Source organism: Oryctolagus cuniculus, chromosome 12 (genome assembly GCF_051225735.1).
Source record: "Oryctolagus cuniculus isolate XC-2025 breed Fujian yellow rabbit chromosome 12, ASM5122573v1, whole genome shotgun sequence".
NCBI lineage: Eukaryota > Metazoa > Chordata > Mammalia > Lagomorpha > Leporidae > Oryctolagus > Oryctolagus cuniculus.
Window position 1 is genome coordinate 72,224,709 of NC_142878.1, and position 17,597 is coordinate 72,242,305.

The following is a 17,597-nucleotide window of genomic DNA, read 5'->3' on the forward strand; positions in this document are numbered from 1 at the left end:
GATCACTCAGTCAAACTATCTTGAATTAAAAGGAATTGCTCTAAGTCTGTGTCTTGAAATGCAAAGGTGGATATGTAGTTGTTGCAGAATCCCAAAACCTGGGTCTGTTTTCCTGACATGCAGAAAGCCAATCACTGACATTGAAGTGGTAGAAGAAAGTAGGTATTTATTTTCAAAGCTCAGAGCAAGGAGATGGGCAGCCATTGCTTGATTCTTGGACTCCCTGAGGAGTTAGGAGTAAAAGTTCTTGTAGATTGAGGTTGAAAAGTGCGTGTTCAGCTTGTGTGCAGGCTCCTGGTCAGTCCACAGAGCTCATGGCCTTCCTTGGATTAGTCAGCAACAACCATGTTCTTTTGAGAATTTTGATGATGACAAATTGGGCTTCTGTCAGTCAGATGGTAATGACTTCTTGCTCAGGGCCTGGGGTCCTAAATTCTTCAAGATGAGACCAAATATCAAGATGTTGTCTATAGGGGTGATAAATGACCTCATGAGTCTCGTCATCTGGGACCCTCTGGGATCAGTTGAATAACTCCTTCAATTTAGAGAGTTTATTTTAGTAAGTGGTTTGATTTGCAATGTAGAACCAGGGCAAGGAAACTTAAGGCTAAAGGAGGGAGGCTGGGAGACTGAGGCCTGATGGTGTCTGGCATCTGTGTCCAAAGGCACTGTATAGGGACTTGATTTCATAGTTCAGCTTTTGCTGTGAAACAAACCCTCCCAAAACTTAGTGGCTTAAAATAACAACCATTTGAACTGGGTTCAACTTGACAATAATTCTGCTTATCTTGGCTGGGTCATTAAAACATCTGCTCTCGGCTGCTGGTCAGCCAGGCAGTGCTCATTCTGGATTGGCTGGTTGTCAGCTGGGCTGATGGGGATTGCATATCTCTCATCATCCTTCAGGCTAGCCCTGGCTTGTTCAAATGGAGGTTTCAGGCTTCCAAGAACAGCAATAGGGCAACCCCAATGTACAAGTGCTTTTCAAGTGTCTGTGTCCCATATGCCACTGTCCCAGTTAGCTAAAGAGAGTTATACCCCAGATTCAAGAGGTGGGGAAATAGATTCCATCATTTAAAAAAAAATATTCACTTATTTGAAAAGCAGAATGTCACAGAGAGAGAGAGAGAGAGAGAGAGAGAGAAAGAGAGAGAGAGACACAGACAGACAGAAATCTTTGATCTGTTGGTCTACTCTTCAAATACTTGAAACAGCCAGGGCTAGACTAGGCTGAAACCAGGAGTCAAGAACTCCATCTGGGACTCCCACATGGGTTGCAGGAATCCAAGTACTGGGACCATTATATGCTGTCTTCCAGGCACATTAGTAGCAAACTGGATTGAAAGCTCACCGTAGCTGGAACTCAACTAGGCACTCTGATATGGGATGTGGGCATCTCAAGCAGTGGACCAATGAGCTGTGCCATAATGCCTGCCCTATGTTTCATCTTTTGATGGAAGGAGTTGCAAAGTCATATTGCAGGGGTGTGAGAACAGGTAGGGAAAGGATTTGTGGCCATTTTGCTGTTAAATATGTGGAGTATCATTGGGTTTCAGGAAAGTGCAGGAACCAGAAACCTGAATGTGGTTAACTCTGCTTCTCTCACTTGCCTTGTTCTTTTTGCTTCTCTCTTTCATCCATCTGTCCTCAGATCTTCTTGCTCTACTTCTCTGGTCCCTGTGTAGATATGGGACAGACTCAAATTCTACCAAACTGGCTCTCTCTTCCATCAGGAAGATGCTTCTGGAGAAGGAGATCTGGAAGGGAATCTATCTGGTTATTGTTTTCAAGGTACTCACCCCTGGAACTATGAAATGTGGTGGCCGGGTGGGTTGGGTGGATGGGAGGGAGAGGATTAGTGTGTGAATTTGGCAAACAAGAATTATATTCTTATCTGTGGTCGTTGGTAGGCATGGGAGGTTTGAGAAAGGGGGAAAAGAGGGAAGTGCCCCTCCAAAATGGTAGAGATAGGGTGGTTAGATATACATCATGACACCTAACAACACTAAGCTGTATCAATAATACATTAATTTCAGGGAACTGAGAGTAAGGCTTGGAACCTTGGAGGAAAAAGAGATAATGGGGTAAAAACCATTATGGAGGAGGGATATTTGAGCAAAGTAAAGGAGTACATGTTGTTAAAGAAAAAACATAGCAAGGCAGACTCTCTTCAGGACCATTGTGATAGGTAGGGGGACCCAGTGGGGGAGAGAGATTTGGCTAACCCCTCAATACAGCATGGACTACAGCATAGGCTACTGGGAAGTTACTGCCAAGGAGCTGGGGTGGTGCTGGTGGTCGCAGTCAGTGGATGGAAAATTACTAAGGTGATCAGGAGCCACACTAACTTAGCAGATTTATGCTGAAAGCAGGCTAGGGTGATCAGATGTCACCTGTGGGGAGTGGGTAGAAGATATGAAACCTGATCAGACATCAAAAGTGATCAGATACCAGGGGGTGGGGGGAATTTCTTGCTAAAATTGGGTTTTAGAAGAATGTGAACAGATGTGCCTGGTAGATGGCTTAGGAATCTGACTAAAGTTGGGTCATGCAAAGGATCTTTGCCAAGGTCTTCTGTCTCCAGGGCTCATTCAAAGAAGGGGAAACATCAATCTCTTTGATAGGGGCAGTAGCGAGTTCCTAGTGACAGACTGAGAAATTTTCTCTTTGTGAATAGCTGGGGTAGTTTTTACTCAGCTCTCTTTTCTTCCACATAAAATATCGTTGGCTTGATAGTGTGTTGTTTCTATTTTGGAGGAACTTTTTGGGTCCTTTATGTTCTCCTTTCCCTGTTAACACTGTAGATATTTTGATAATTATTTGCACATTTCCCATGAAATAAATCAGGAAAATGGAAAGACATGAAGTTCTTACCATCTCATATTTTTGTCAAAGAATAAAGTTGAAAATTACTGGCCAAAGTGAGTTTTTTTTATTTTTATTGTATTTTTTTTCTATGTCTTAGCACACAGAAATATAAGGGAGAATGAGATTGATCACCTATTATAAAATCCTAAATGAAGCAAAAGAAAGTAATATTTCACTATCCAACACACACCAATGTTGTGCAATGAGTGAATAATTAATCAGTTCCAGGGTATTCATTTGGTACTCATTCACTTTTTAGGAGCAGATTTTTATCTTTTAATATGACAGATTAGTAGGAGAATGGGAAATTGACCTTGTTCATTTATTAAATATTCATTGATTAACAAATTGTTGGATATTAGAACTACAGAAGTGAATAGACTACTTTTCCACCTCATAGAGCTTAGAATAATGGAGATCAAAATTAAACAAACATATATAAATATCTATACAAAGACTGATGAATGCTGAAGGAAGTAGGTTATGAGAGAGAACTCACTTTATATGGGGAGGGTAGTTTTTGGGGATGTCTTAGTGGAGTAAGTTGAGGTGTACAAGAAGGTGAAGGAATCAGGAGGGAAAGAGGGAAAGAACAGAGCTGAGACCCAAGGCACAGATGTTACAAGAACCGTGGCTGATATTGCAGGCTGCTGTGAGGTCCAAAGGCAGAGAGCCTATTATCCACCTTGCAGAGCACTGCCCTTACTGGGATCTCATGGAACTGATCACCATCTTTTCTTCCCCTTCTCTCACATTATCTCCATTTAGACAATGTTAGAGTTTCTTCCATGTATGGAAATTGCCTTACCAGTTGGGCTCATCTTCTGGTCCACATTAGATCCTGTTCTCTTAGAAATCATTTCCTCTTGTTTTTAGCCCATCTACTAGTAGTTTACTAAACCATTGACTAGCATTTCTATATATCTAGGAGAGTGATTATGCAATATCATTTGCAATATTGTCTCTATTTTCATCTTAGTCTTTTTTTGAACACAGCATTTATAACTTTTATAATTTTGAGGAATATCAGAAATGACTTCATTTAAGGAACTTAACAGGGAATGAAAATTTAGGGAGATGCAGTCAGAATTTACTTTCCAAAGGGTAAATTTTCTTGGTCAGTTTTTTATGCCTTTTGGATTGGACTGTCCTTGGACTGTGATTCATAATTAGATTGTCTGCCCATGAAAGTGGATATTGGGTCTTGGCCCTTCTTTTGGTTCTCCCACAGTGTATGGTGTAGAGGTCTAAATATGTCTTTGAAAGTGCTCTATAAAAGATTGACTGGATCTGCAACAGAGCTGCCCTTTCATAGGGCATGTTGTACAGTGCAGGCAGGGGGCCTGGGATGTTGCATGGAGGGTGAAGGTAAGCTCTTGTGGTGTGTCTGAAGGGACCTAATTAGGATGATGGAGTCTAGAGTTGTGTCCAGCAATCCACATTTTTGGAACACAGGAAATTTTCCACTTTTCATGAAGTTCTTTTTTAACTTCTCTTCCCCACAAAGGGCAGGGAATTTGAATTGGCTCTAGGAGTTCTATATACATCTTCATCTTTTATGGAATGTAATGTCATTAAGAGTTTAAAATCTGGAGGAGGGCAAAGAAATATACAGTTTTTCCAGCAGTTGGAAATTAACAGGCCCCTGTCTCTGAACCCCAGATCTCTGGAGTCCTCTCTTTGAGTACATGCATACTTCGTCATCTAACCTGAGCAAAATTCTACTTTTCAGCATTCATAGGAGGTAGTTTTCTAGCTTCTCTGCTTGAATAACTCCAGTGATTTCACCGCTTTACAAAATATTCATTCTTGGATGACTGAATGTATTAGAAAAAAGTTTTTTTTTTTTTTTTCAACTTTTAAAAGTCATTTTAGGGGCTGGTGCCGTGGCACACTAGGTTAATCCTCCGTCTGTGGCGCCAGCATCTTATATGTGTGCCAGTTCTGGTCCTGGTTGCTCCTCTTCCAATCCAGCTCTCTGCTGTGGCCTGGAAAAGCAGTAGAAGATGGCCCAAGTCCTCGGGTCCCTGCACCCACGTGGGAGACCCAGAAGAAGCTCCTGGCTCCTGGCTCCTGGCTCGGGATTAGCACAGTTCCGGCCGTTGAGGCCATTTAGGGAGCGAACCAACGGAAGGAAGACCTTTCTCTCTGTCTCTCTCTCTCACTGTCTGTAACTCTACCTGTCAAATAAATAAATAAATAATTTTTTAAAAAAGTCATTTTAATTATTTAAGAGAGAGAGAGAGATTGAGAGATTGATTTCCTATTCACTGATTCACTCCCCAAATACCTGCAATAGCTGGGGCCGGGCCAAGCTGAAGCCAGGAGCTAGGAACTCCATCTAGACTTTTCATGTGGTAGAATGGAGCCAACTGCTTGAACCATTACCTTGTGCCACCTAAGGTGTGAATTAACAGGAAGCTGGAATTGGGAGTAGAATAAGAGTTGAATCCAGACATTCTGATATGGGATGCAGTATCTCAGTTGGTGGCTTAACCACTGCCAAATGTCCCTCCCCCACATCTTTTTTATACTGAGTAAAAATATATGTGTTCTGCAGACATTAATCCTAATAATTAAGATGCTGTTTAAGATGCCTGTTGCCTCACTTCAGGTTACTTGAGTTCCACACCCAGCTTTGGCCTCTGACTCCAGGTTCCTGCTAATGCAGACCCTGAGAAGCCATGGTGATGGCTCAAGTTAATTGGGCTCTGGCTACCCACATGGGATACCTGGTTTAAGTTCAGGGTTACTGGCTTCAGCCCTGACCCAGACCCTGCTGTTGTGGGCATTTGGGGTATCAACCAGCAAATGGGGTCTCTTTGTCTATATTTCTATCTCTCTGTTCATCAATAACCAAAAAAACCATGAAAACAAAATCTACCTTTTCTACCTAAATTCTCAATTTTTTCCTTCTTTAGAATTTGAATTCTTCACAGTATGAAAGAACCTGTCCTGATGCCTCTTATTCTATTTTTTTTGCTTATTATTTTACTTTATTTTATTATTCTTTATTTAGATCATATATTCACTGATCTTGCAACTATTCCTTACGGAATACGGTTACTGGACCTCCTCCTTATTCTTCCCCTTGCTTCTTAGAATGTGTTCTTATCTTCATGTGACTATTCCATCTGAGGCCTGTTATGTCTTATTTTTTTCCTTTTCCTTATACGTAATACCCTTTTGCTTTCCTTTTAAAAAAGTCCAGGGGCAGATATATAGCACAGTTGTTAAGTCACCACTCAGGATGCCTACATCCCAGATCAGAGTGTGTGATTCATGTCCTAGCTATTCTTCTTTGTTCAGCTTCCTGCCAATGTGCACCCTAGGAGGCAACAAAGAATGTCTCAAGTACTTGGGTCCCTGCCACTTCACGTGGGGAGGCCTGGATTGAATTCTGGCCTCCTGATTTTGGCCCCCAAGCTCTAGCTGTTGGGAACTGAACCCGTGAATGGAAGATATTTCTAGCTCTTGTTTTCTACCTTTCAAATAACATTAAAATAAATAAATAAAAATTTTAAAAAATCTAGGAACTAACTATACAACCAAGAATATTTATTAAATAAGGTTAATATGTTAGAAGTAGACTATCAGGGCAGAGGAAAGAAGAATGAAAACATACCAACTTAATTATTTCATGAAATTTTTTTGTTTAATCTTATCTACTGAGGCTCCTGGAAGCCAAGATAAAGAGGGAAACCTAGTAAGTTTTATAGATCTCATAGAACAGAATAGAAGGATCATTTCAGCCCTTCAGAAGAGGCTTTGTTTTCCCCTAGTGTGCTAAATTCTCTAATGCATTTTTCACATGGATTCTTTACAGCACATAAAAACGTAACTGTCTTAGCCTATTCTCTGTTGCTGTAACAGAATACCTGAGACTGGGTAATTTACAAAGAAAACTTATTTCTCTCATGGTTCTGGTGGCATGGAAGCTCAAGATTGGGCAGCTACACCTGGTGGGGACCTCACGTTGCATCTTGATATTGTGAATGACATCACATGGTGGGAGCACATGAAGGCATCGCAAGAAAAGGGGACCAAACTTCTGAGACAGTGACCTCATTCCCGTAGAGAAGCATTAACTATTCTTGAGGGCACATTGCTAATGACCTCAAAGACTTTTTAGACTCCACCACTTCTTAATACCATTTCATTGGGATCAAACTTCCACATGAGTTTTGGTGGAGACAGACTGTTTTCACTTAATCGAAATAATGAAATGACTCTCTGCAACAGTGTGAAAACAAATGCAAAATTGTTATTACCATGACTGCTTCTTAGAATAATTTTTGCTAGATGCTCATGGCATAACATTTGATAACAACTCAGTAAAATAAATTCGTTTCATGTAACACACTTTGAACAACCTCACCATTTCCTGGCCTTAAAGAATCTTTCAACTTCATGTGAAAGTCTTTGTGAGTTGACTCTTGTATACCACAGTCTAATATATACATTGTGTTATATATATTTGGTTCACAGGTGGGAAATGTCTGGCCTGTGGACCATATAAGGCCTACCAAATCATTTGGTCTGGCTCTGCCAAGGCAACCACAGGAGGGATTAAAAAGTCAACAGAACTACAACAAGCTAATTTTTAAGTTGATAATTTTGTATGGACCATATAGCCCAGAATGATGTTATAAATATCCAAAGGCCCTTGGCAGAAACAGGTTCCCCATACCCTGATTAGACAATGATGCATGGGAGTAATTTTCTTGCCCCTTTTGGTTTATGTCTACATTTGTATTTTCAGATTCATATTAGGAAAGTCAACAGGTTTTGGTTTTTATTATTATGATGCTGGGGGTAGCAGTCATTAAGTAAGTGAATGTCCCTTCTTTACATTGTCCTGGAGAGTCTGGATTGGTTACAGTGGGGGTACCTGCAGTGTGGACTAGTGTGGGACAGGAGAATGATGCTGAAAACACAGTGTGAAAAACCTTCCCTTGGGGAGTGGGAGGGTCCCTCTGATCATGGGAGGATGTGTAGTCCCAGGACACACTTGCCAAACCACAGCGATTGTAGGGCTGCCATCCATTCATTATTATCATCATTACTTTGCCTTTTTTTTTTTTTTTTGGAATGTTAGAGCCAAAGTAAATGGTCTGCCTGCCAAGGAAGCGACACTAGCCTTTACAACGGTGTTGGAGGCCCCGTTGGTATTTAGTAGCAGTGTTTGGGTCATATTCTTGTCAGACTCCATCAATCTGGCCAGGCTGCTCCCTCCTGTTCTCACACCACAACCACTTCTTGGCAATTCTCTCTTCCATTTACCCAATAAATGTTGTATTTGTTTGCTACCTACCCCTACTTTATTTTTTAAGAAGTTAAACAGAGAAAGGGGCTTAATTAATTGTGATATGTGAGAAATAAGTGTGTTGGAAAGGCTTTTTGAAGTTCCTAACTTTTGGGTTCAACTCTTTCCCATTTAGAGATAAAGTATACTATTGTGCTTAAAAGAATACAGTCAAGGTTGTGACTTCGGGTCCTGGCTCTGCAACTTGCTAGCTGAATGATTTTGGTCAATTTAACTTCCCTATGCTTCAGTTTCATTATAAACTTTATTGAGTAATAAAATCTTCTTTCATGGATTTGAAAGCAGCATACTCTGGTGCTTCCCAGGGTATGCTTCAGCAGGAGGCTAAAATAGGGAGTGAAGCTGAGACTTGAACCCAGGCACTCTGTCAGGGGATATGGTATTCCAAGCAGTGTTTTAAATGCAAGACCGAATGCTGCCCCTCAGATTTACTTTAGAGAAACCTACTCACTGTTGTTTTCTTTCCTTTGTTATTTACTGAAACTTTTAAGCCTCAGCTATCAGGGTCACTTGCCTCTGCTGTGTTCATGCTGGGGAATTAGCTATCATTGTTCTCAGGCAACTCCTCTTGCAGTAATAAAGCAAAAATTACTAATTCCTTTGAGTGACATTTCTTTGAGTTAGAAATGTGAAGATGAAATAATAGCTTCCTCCTCATTTTTTTTTTTAAATTAAAGCAAGGCTCATTTCCCCCCTTAAAACACTCCACAGAATCTCCAGATTTGAGCTTGGTCTTCAGCCATGCTACAGAACACGGCAAGTCTATGTCAGTCTCTTTTACACATGCCTTGGTGCCGTTTCATGTAGTTCCTCCTTCCTAGAAGGGCTCTTCCTGGTAAGTTTGCCAATTTGGGAAAAAATCTGAAACAACCTAGGTAAGAACCCAAGCATTTGGAAAGTTAGAGTAGAGAAGGATTGACAGGGCAGAAAATATCTGAGGTAAAGAAGAGTCAGAGGAGCCATCACATTTCACCTTATCTAGATATGCAGTCAGGGTTCTAAGGGAGAACAAATGGCATCGTCAGTAATAAAGGACAGTGTATTTCATTGGGGTTATTTAAAAACTGTGGCTGTAGGGGAAACTCAGGACTAGTTGTAGCTGGGTTGTTACCTGCCTTTGGATCTGCAAGTGCCCTTGGCAGAGAGGCATCTGAGCTCACTCCCCCTCCCTTCCCTCTTTCATGCTTGGGTCTTCTGTTGGAAGGACCCAGTGGAAAGCATAGTGCACAGGAGCCTGTGCTCTGGGTCACCCTAGGTAGCCTGCTGCTGAGGCGGATACCACGATGAGTAGGTGGGCAGCAGATCTGGAAGGGCAATCAAGCTGTCAGTTACAGTAGTTTCACATTTTCTCTTGTAAAGAGTTACTCCCCAGGACAATCTCAGTACTTTGAACTCCTTGAAGGCAGCCAGTGGCATGTTCACAGTGGCATGTAGAATACTATTTAATGATTATTGAGTGAATAGAATAGGGCTCTTTATCTCCTTCCTTTCTCTTGACTTGCACTAAGGGTGGCCAAAAGCAGTAGCTGGATTCTGCTAGATTAAAGGCTTAGGTTCTGAGTGATTAGGCTTCCCATAGGGCTGGTTAACTGACTCAAAGAGATTAGCATTCCTTTTTAGTAACTTAAAAAAAATTTATTTAATAAATATAAATTTCCAAAGTACAGCTTTTGGATTACAGTGGCCTTCCCCCCACCACCACCATAAACTCCCTCCCACCTGTAATCATCCCATCTCCCACTCCCTCTCCCATCCCATTCGCATCAAAATTCATTTTCAATTATCTTTATATACAGAAGACCAATTTAGTATCTACTAAGTAAAGATTTCAAGAGTTTGCACCTACACAGAAACACAAAGTATAAAGTACTGTTTGAGTACTAGTTATACCATTAATTCACATAGTACAACATATTAAGGACAGAGATCCTACATGGGGAGTGAGTGCACAGTGACTCCTGTAGTTGATTTAACAATTGACACTCTTATTTATGACGTCAGTAATCACCCAAGGCTCTTGTCATGAGTTGCCAAGGCTATGGAAGCCTCTTGAGTTCACAAACTCCGATCTTGTTTAGACCAGGTCATAGTCAAAGTGGAAGTTCACTCCTCCCTTCAGAGAAAGGTACTGCCTTCTTTGATGGCTCATTCTTTCCGCTGGGATCTCACTCACAGAGATCTTTCATTTAGGTCTTTTTTTTTTTTTTTTTTTTTGCCAGAATGTCTTGGCTTTCCATGCCTGAAATACTCTCATGGGCTTTTTAGCCGGATCCGAATGCTTTAAGGGCTGAGTCTGAGGCCAGAGTGCTGTTTAGGACATCTGCCATTCTATGAGTCTGCTGTGTATCCCGCTTCCCATGTTGGATAGTTCTCTCCTTTTTAATTATATCAGCTAGTATTAGCAGACACCTAGTAACTTATTTTTAGAAAATGTTTATTTAATAAATATAAATTTCAACAGTACAACTTTTGGATTATAGCAGTCCCCCCCCCATAACCACCCTCTCACCCGCAAACCATCCCATCTCCTACTCCCTCTCCCATCCCATTCTTCATTCAGATTCATTTTTAATTATCTTTATATACATAAGATCAACTTAGTATATATTAAGCAAAGATTTCAATAGTTTGCACCCACACAGACACACAAAGTGTAAAGTACTGTTTGAAGACTAGTTTTACAATTTATTCTCATAGTACAACACATTAAGGACAGAGTTCCTACATGGGGAGTAAGGGCATAGTGACTCCCATGTTGATTTAACAATTTTCACTCTTATTTATGACGTCACGAATCACCTGACGCTCTTGTCATGAGCTGCCAAGGCTATGGAAGCCTCTTGAGTTCACAAACTCCGGCCTTATTTAGACCAGGTCATAGTCAAAGTGGAAGTTCTCTCCTCCCTCAGAGAGAAAGGTACCTCCTTCTTTGATGGTCCGTTCTTTCTGCTGGGATCTCACTCACAGAGATTTTCATTTAGGTGGTTTTTTTTTTTTTTTCCCCCCCACAGTGCTTTGGCTTTGCATGCCTGAGAAACTCTCATGGGCTTTTTAGCCAGATCTGAATGCCTTAATGGCTGATTCTGAGGCCAGAGTGCTGTTTAGGGCATTTGCCATTCTATGAGTCTGCTGTGTACCCTGCTTCCCATGTTGGATTGTTCTCTCCTTTTTAATTCTATCAATTCTTATTAGCAGATACTGGTCTTATTTATGTGTTCCCTTGACACTTAATCCTATCATTATGATCAATTGTGAACTTAAACTGATCACTTTAACTAAAAAGATGGCATTGATACCTACCAACTTAATGGGATTTGGAGTCATATGGCACATTTCTTTACCATTAGGGGTAAGTCCGAGTGAGCATGTGCCGAACTATACATCTCTTCCCTCTGTTATTCCCACTCTTATTTGTAACAGGGATCACTTTTTAGTTAAATGACTAAGAATACTTGTGTGTTAAAGAGTTCAATCAATAGTATTAAGTAGAAAAAGAAAATACTAAAAAGAATAAAATAGTAAGCTGTTCCTTGACAGTCAGGACAAGGGCTGATTAAGTCATTGGTTCTCATAGTGTCAATTTCACTTCTACAGGTTTCCTTTTAGGTGTTCAGTTAGTTGTCACAGATCAGGGAGAACATATGATATTTGTCCCTTTGAGACTGACTTATTTCACTCAGCACTGAGATCCAGTACCAGACAGGGATGTCTAGTAACTTTTCAAGGAGTTACAGTGAGAGGTTTTTCATCTGCTCGTTCACTCCCAAATTGGCTGCAATGGTCGGGGCTGGGCTAGGCCAAAACTAGGGGACCTCCATCTGGGTATCCCTTGGTCATCAGGTACCAAGAAAACTCTGTCTTTGCTAACTAGAACTGAGTCCCCAAATTCATTTCCATGTTTGCTGGGCTGGCTTCTGCGAGGCTTCCTTTCCGTGCACTTCTGTTAATGTGTGTTTGATAGCTCCTCCCTCTTCTCCAGCAATCTTTGGAGATCTTCTATGACTTATGTAGGTACAGAGCTATAATTTAGTGCATTTGCAAGTCAAACTGTCTGATTATAATTCTTGGAGGACATTCTGTAGTTCTGTTTCCAGTGTCCCAAAGGACAGAAAAGGCGTGGGCAGGCTCACATGTCTTTGTCATATCCTGCGGGATGGCAGGAACTCTCTGCTTCTATTTACATCCTGAGGGTGTTACCGTCCTTCTACTAGAGGCTCTCTGAGTTCGGGTCATGCCACCTCTGGCTTAGGCTGTGGACCTAACTCATTTTTTTGTTGTTGTTGTTGTCACAATTTTTCCTTAAATAGGATTAGAAGGCTTTAAGGAAAAAAAAAACACCACATTTGTTTCTAGTTTCTTCAGACATCATAGCCACTTTTTACTTTTAGCATAGGCATGAAGGACTAGGAGGACTGAGAAAGCCATCCTGTGGCCTGGCCTGAAGTTTCCCACTGCAGACACGCTTTGTTCAGCGGGTAGGGACTCCCTCATCCCTCAGTGGGACTGCGGGGCTTTTATCGAGGCTCACGCTTGCCTGCTCACCTCAGGCTTATTGCTCCCTCTCACTGAATTGGCTTTTCTAGAGACATTCAGAATATGAAAAATGTCTTTCCCTGAGCGCTTAAAACATGGTTCTAAACTCCAGAATAATTGTAACTTGTCTTCCCACTTTGTATTTTCTCTTTTGTGAGAATTACCTCCTGTAAACCTCCAAAGACCCTCTGCTTTACCCCAGTATACGAGCACAAGTGAGGAAACTGAGGTTTCAAACATGTAACCAGAAGTGGAGGAACCAGAATCAGTCCCTAAGGCATTTGGATCTGACTGAAAATCCCATGAGAGCATTTCAGGCATGGAAAGTCAAGACATAGTGACAAAAATGGTTCTGCATGAAAGCTCTCTGTGAGTGAGACCCCAGTGGAAAGAAAGGGGCCATCAAAGAAGGATGTACTTTTCTCTGAAGGGACGAGAAAACTTCCACTTTCCACTCTGTCTAAAAACCGACAGAGTTTGTGGACTCAAAAGGCTTCCAAAGCCTTGGTAGCTCATGTCAAGAGCCTCGGGTGGCACTGACCTCTAAAATAAGTATGTTAATTGTTAAATCCACAACAGGAGTCACTATGCACGTGCTCCCCATGTTGGATCTTTGTCCTTAATGAGGTGTACTATGGTAATGATAAAACTTGTCTTCAAACTGTACTTTATACTTTTTGTGTCTGTGTGGATGCAAATAGTGGAGATCTCTACTTAGTATAGAGTTGGTCTTCTGTATACAAAGTCAATTAAAAATGAATCTTAATGGAAAATGGAATGGGAGAGGGAGTAGGAAGTGGGATGAGAGTGGGGGTGGGAGGGCGGGAATGGGGGAAGAAGCACTATATCTTTAAAAGCTGTACATATGAAATTTGTATTCATTAAATAAAAACCTTAAAAAAAGGAAGTGGAGGAACTTCATCTGTTTGACTCTATATCCTGTGTTCTTTTCTCACTGAACTTCAATTATCCCACTAAAAATAGAAATAACGTAACTTCTTTCTTCACTTTCTTAAAGGAATGTGAAAATGCTAATGAAATTCACCAAAATTTAAATATTCTCCCAAGAGAAAAGAAAGCATGAGAAGTTTATGCTTATTGTTTTAAAAAGTTCTTGATGCGTGGCAACAACTGTGTTTTAATAGGTACAGGCTGTGAAATTTTCAAATCTATCTTTCTGGACAGAATTCAGAGGCACATCCAGAAGTTCCCAGTCTCTGAATCAGGCGAGCACACCAAAGGGCAGGGGGTATCTCTCCATCTTTCTGCTCCCTCTTCTGCTGAATTATGACAGCTCAATCCTGTAATTGAACAGATAATACCTAACAGCTCTAAGTGGAGAGAAAATAAAGAAAATTAAGATACGGAAGTTGAAAGATGGAAGAAAGAATGAACTATCTTATAGACCCCTCCTACCCCACAAATGCATGAAGAATTTAGAAATTAGTGGAAAACAAACTGGTATCAGATGACTCCAAATCTCAGTGCAAGCCCTGACTCTCCTGCCTACTGGCTAAGTGACCTTAGATTACTTCACTTTTCCAAGTTTTCATTTATCCATATACTTGTTGGCAACAATAATAGTTTCATTTAAATGTTTATTTTTTATTTGAAAGAGAGAGAGAGGGAGAGGGAGAGAGAGGAGAGAGAGAGAATATGAATCCATCTTTTATCTGTTGGTTCATTCCCAAATGCCTTTAATAGCTGAGGCTGGGCCAGGCTGAAGCCAGGAGCTGGGAGCCAGGAACTCCACCTGTCTCCTGTGTGTGTTTGAGCCACCATCTGCTGCCTGCCAGGATGTGCATTTCAGAAGCTGGATTGGAAGCAGAGGCAGGACTTGAACCCAGGTACTCCAATATGGGATGTGGGTATCCCAAGTGGCAGCTTAACCTACTGCACTATGGTGCCTGCCCCGATTTAGCAGCTAAGATTTACTGAGCACCTACTATTTGTTAAATGCTGTTCTAATTGCCTTTCCTGAATTATGTATCTCTCACACAAGCTTATAAGGTAGGTATCTCTCTCCATTTTATAAAGAAGAGGTTGAGTAGGTTTATTGGCTGAGACTAAGCTAATTAATACTAAAGCTAAAATTCAAACTCAAATTATCTAACCACAACACCCATACTCTTAGTCACCATGTCACATGATCTCTCCTTCACAAGATGAAAAAAATACCTGTTTCCTTGGCTACAAGATTACTATGATAATCCAATGAATTAAAAAAAACACTTTGAATGAGAACACCTCATGGTGCTCTAAAGCTCTGTGCAATTGTAAACTTTATTTTTGCATAGTGAATAAACAATCATTTGATTTACACAAAAAGTAGTTATTTATGTTTTAATTTATTTTCAAAGATTTACTTCTTTATTTGAAAGTCACAGTTATTAGGGAGAGGGAGGGACAGAGAGACTTTCTATATGCTGGTTCACTCCCCATGTGGCCACAATGGCCATCACTTGGCCAAGCCAAACCCAGGAGATAGGAGCTTCATCTGAATCTTCCATGTGGGTAGAAGGGGCCCAAGTACTTGGGCCTTCTTCTGCTGCATTTTGCAGCTCATTAGCAGGGAGCTGGATGGAAGTAGAACAGCCAGGGCGAAACCAGTGCCCATAGTGGATGCTGGCATCACAGGTGGCAGCTTTACCCCGTAGGCCACAGCTCTGGCCCCAGTTAATAAAGAATAAGCATAAACTGCTCAATGCCATGGTTTTGTTCCTCTTAAAGAGGGATAATATTTACATTTTGGTAGATCTCTTTGGTGTTTTTACATTCCTTGAGAAAGTGAAGAAATAGGTCATATTATTTCTGTTTTTTAAGGGATAATTGAAGTTCAGTGTGTAAAGAACACAGGCTTTTGGGTGAGGTTCCTCTACTCCCAGTTATATTTCTCAACTCCATTTTTCTCATCTGTACTCATATAATGGGGGTAAGCAGAAGGTTTTTGGAGGTGAAAAGGAGGTATTTCTTACAAAAGAGACAATACAAAAGAGAATAAAGAGTACTTAACATACTTGACAGCTACCTGGCTCTCAGTTATGCGGCTGTTACTGCTGTTAAAGGAGAGGTGATCCTTACACTGTCTCAGAGTTACACTTACGTGGGTACCCCAATTTCATTATTCTTCACTGAATGCTATGCATATTGCTCCGTCTGGATGTGTTGTTTCTCTATGTTTTTAATCCAAGTGTTTTGACCTTTTAGTTACAAACTTATTTTTAATGTGCTTATTATGGACAGGCCACTGATTCTGTGTGTTAGGCCATGTGCAATGCCTATTACGTCAGACATCTCAAGTTGACCTCTTGTCACAAGGCAAAGTTAATGTTAGTGAATCCACATGACCAAGATGAAATATGACACTTGCAGAATCTGACAGGTGGTAATTGAGTAGCTATTCTCAGAAAATGAAGCAGCAGGTGTTTATTGAGTCTTTACTACGCGCTTAGTGTTGTGTGAAGTAGGTACAGAAAGAACACTGTACTTTATCTGTCTCTCTGACTCACAGTTTTCTGGGGAAAATAGATGTGATGGAAGCAAGAAACAATTAAGGAACAATAATAAACACTATGATTCAGCTCATATTAGTTAAGTGGACTCTGGTTTGGGTGCCACATGGGCTCTCATAGCCTAGTGGGTAAAGAGACAAGTAAATCCACACTCAATGCATCAATCAATAAGCTATAATAGAGCTATTAATATGGAACATAGGAGAGGGTTTATGTGGTATGTATGCATCTGAGTGGTGGTGTGGGCTCCCTGGGGAGGTAAGGCTGGAATTGTGGAATGTTAGTGATGAAAGAAATATTGAGTGAAGCATCTTGGTAAAGTCACTAGAGGTGGAAAGTCTGAGGGTGATGAAGAACAGCATTTGCTCAGCATTCCTTATGGGCAGAGCTTCAAGTTTATGGGAGTAGCGGTGGTAGAACAGTTTGGAGAAGTGAGTTAAGTCATTAAAGGCCTTGTGTACTGAGAAGTCTAAGTATGAAGGTACTGGAAACCAGGCAGGCAAGAGATGATTACAAAATGCCAGTGTTTCAGAATGATGACTCTAGGAACAGCTTCAGGTAAAACAAGTGAGAAACCAGGGCCTGAAACAAGTCTTAGACGAAAGACAGATAGATGAATGAATAATAATGTGAGTAAATAGATAATAACTGTAAGTATTGTAAGAGTGTAGAGAAAGGGGATACCGAAGTGGTAACAATATCTGAAGAAGACATGATGGAGGAAGATTTGAATGGCCAGCCTTCTGACTTGTGTATAAGCTGAGTATTGAGTAGCAACAAGACTTATATAGGAGAGAAGACAGGAAGTAATACCAGTTGCATGAATGTGTATGAGATGGTCAAGGAGACAAATCTAACTGGAAAAGAGTGATAGGTGATACAATTACATATGCAAATTGGTCCCAGGTTTTCGAAGGCTTTGAAATGGCAAATTGAGGAGGTTGGACTTATTTCATTATTTAGTAGGAAGCCACTGAAGATCCTTAAAAAAACCATTTTGAGCTTTTCAGCTTGGATTAAAACTGTGTTCACGAATTGTACCTCTTCATGTTGGTTTGAGTAAGATGTATTTGGTGACACTAGTTCTGATTCATATATTTAATGGAAATGTCAAGGAGACAGCATTACTTTTGGGCTGAAAAATATAGGTGAATGACCCCACTTTGACAGTGAGAAGACTACAGAATAGTCCACCATTGGAAGACAAAGGAATCTGAGGCAGAAATTAATGAGTGCCCATATGTGATGTTTAGTGACACCAATCTAAAGAAGGATGGAGTATAAAGAAGGAAGGGAGGAAATGCTTGCCCTATGGAATCTTTTAGGGATAGCAAAAACATGGCACACAGTAAATATCT

At 40.7% G+C, this 17,597-nt stretch overlaps 1 protein-coding gene across 14 annotated transcripts in view; it reads left to right on the forward strand.

Moving 5' to 3' along the window:
- Window positions 1-17,597, forward strand: part of GALK2 (galactokinase 2) — a 145,429-nt gene that overhangs the window by 69,500 nt on the left and 58,332 nt on the right. The window lies entirely within an intron of this gene.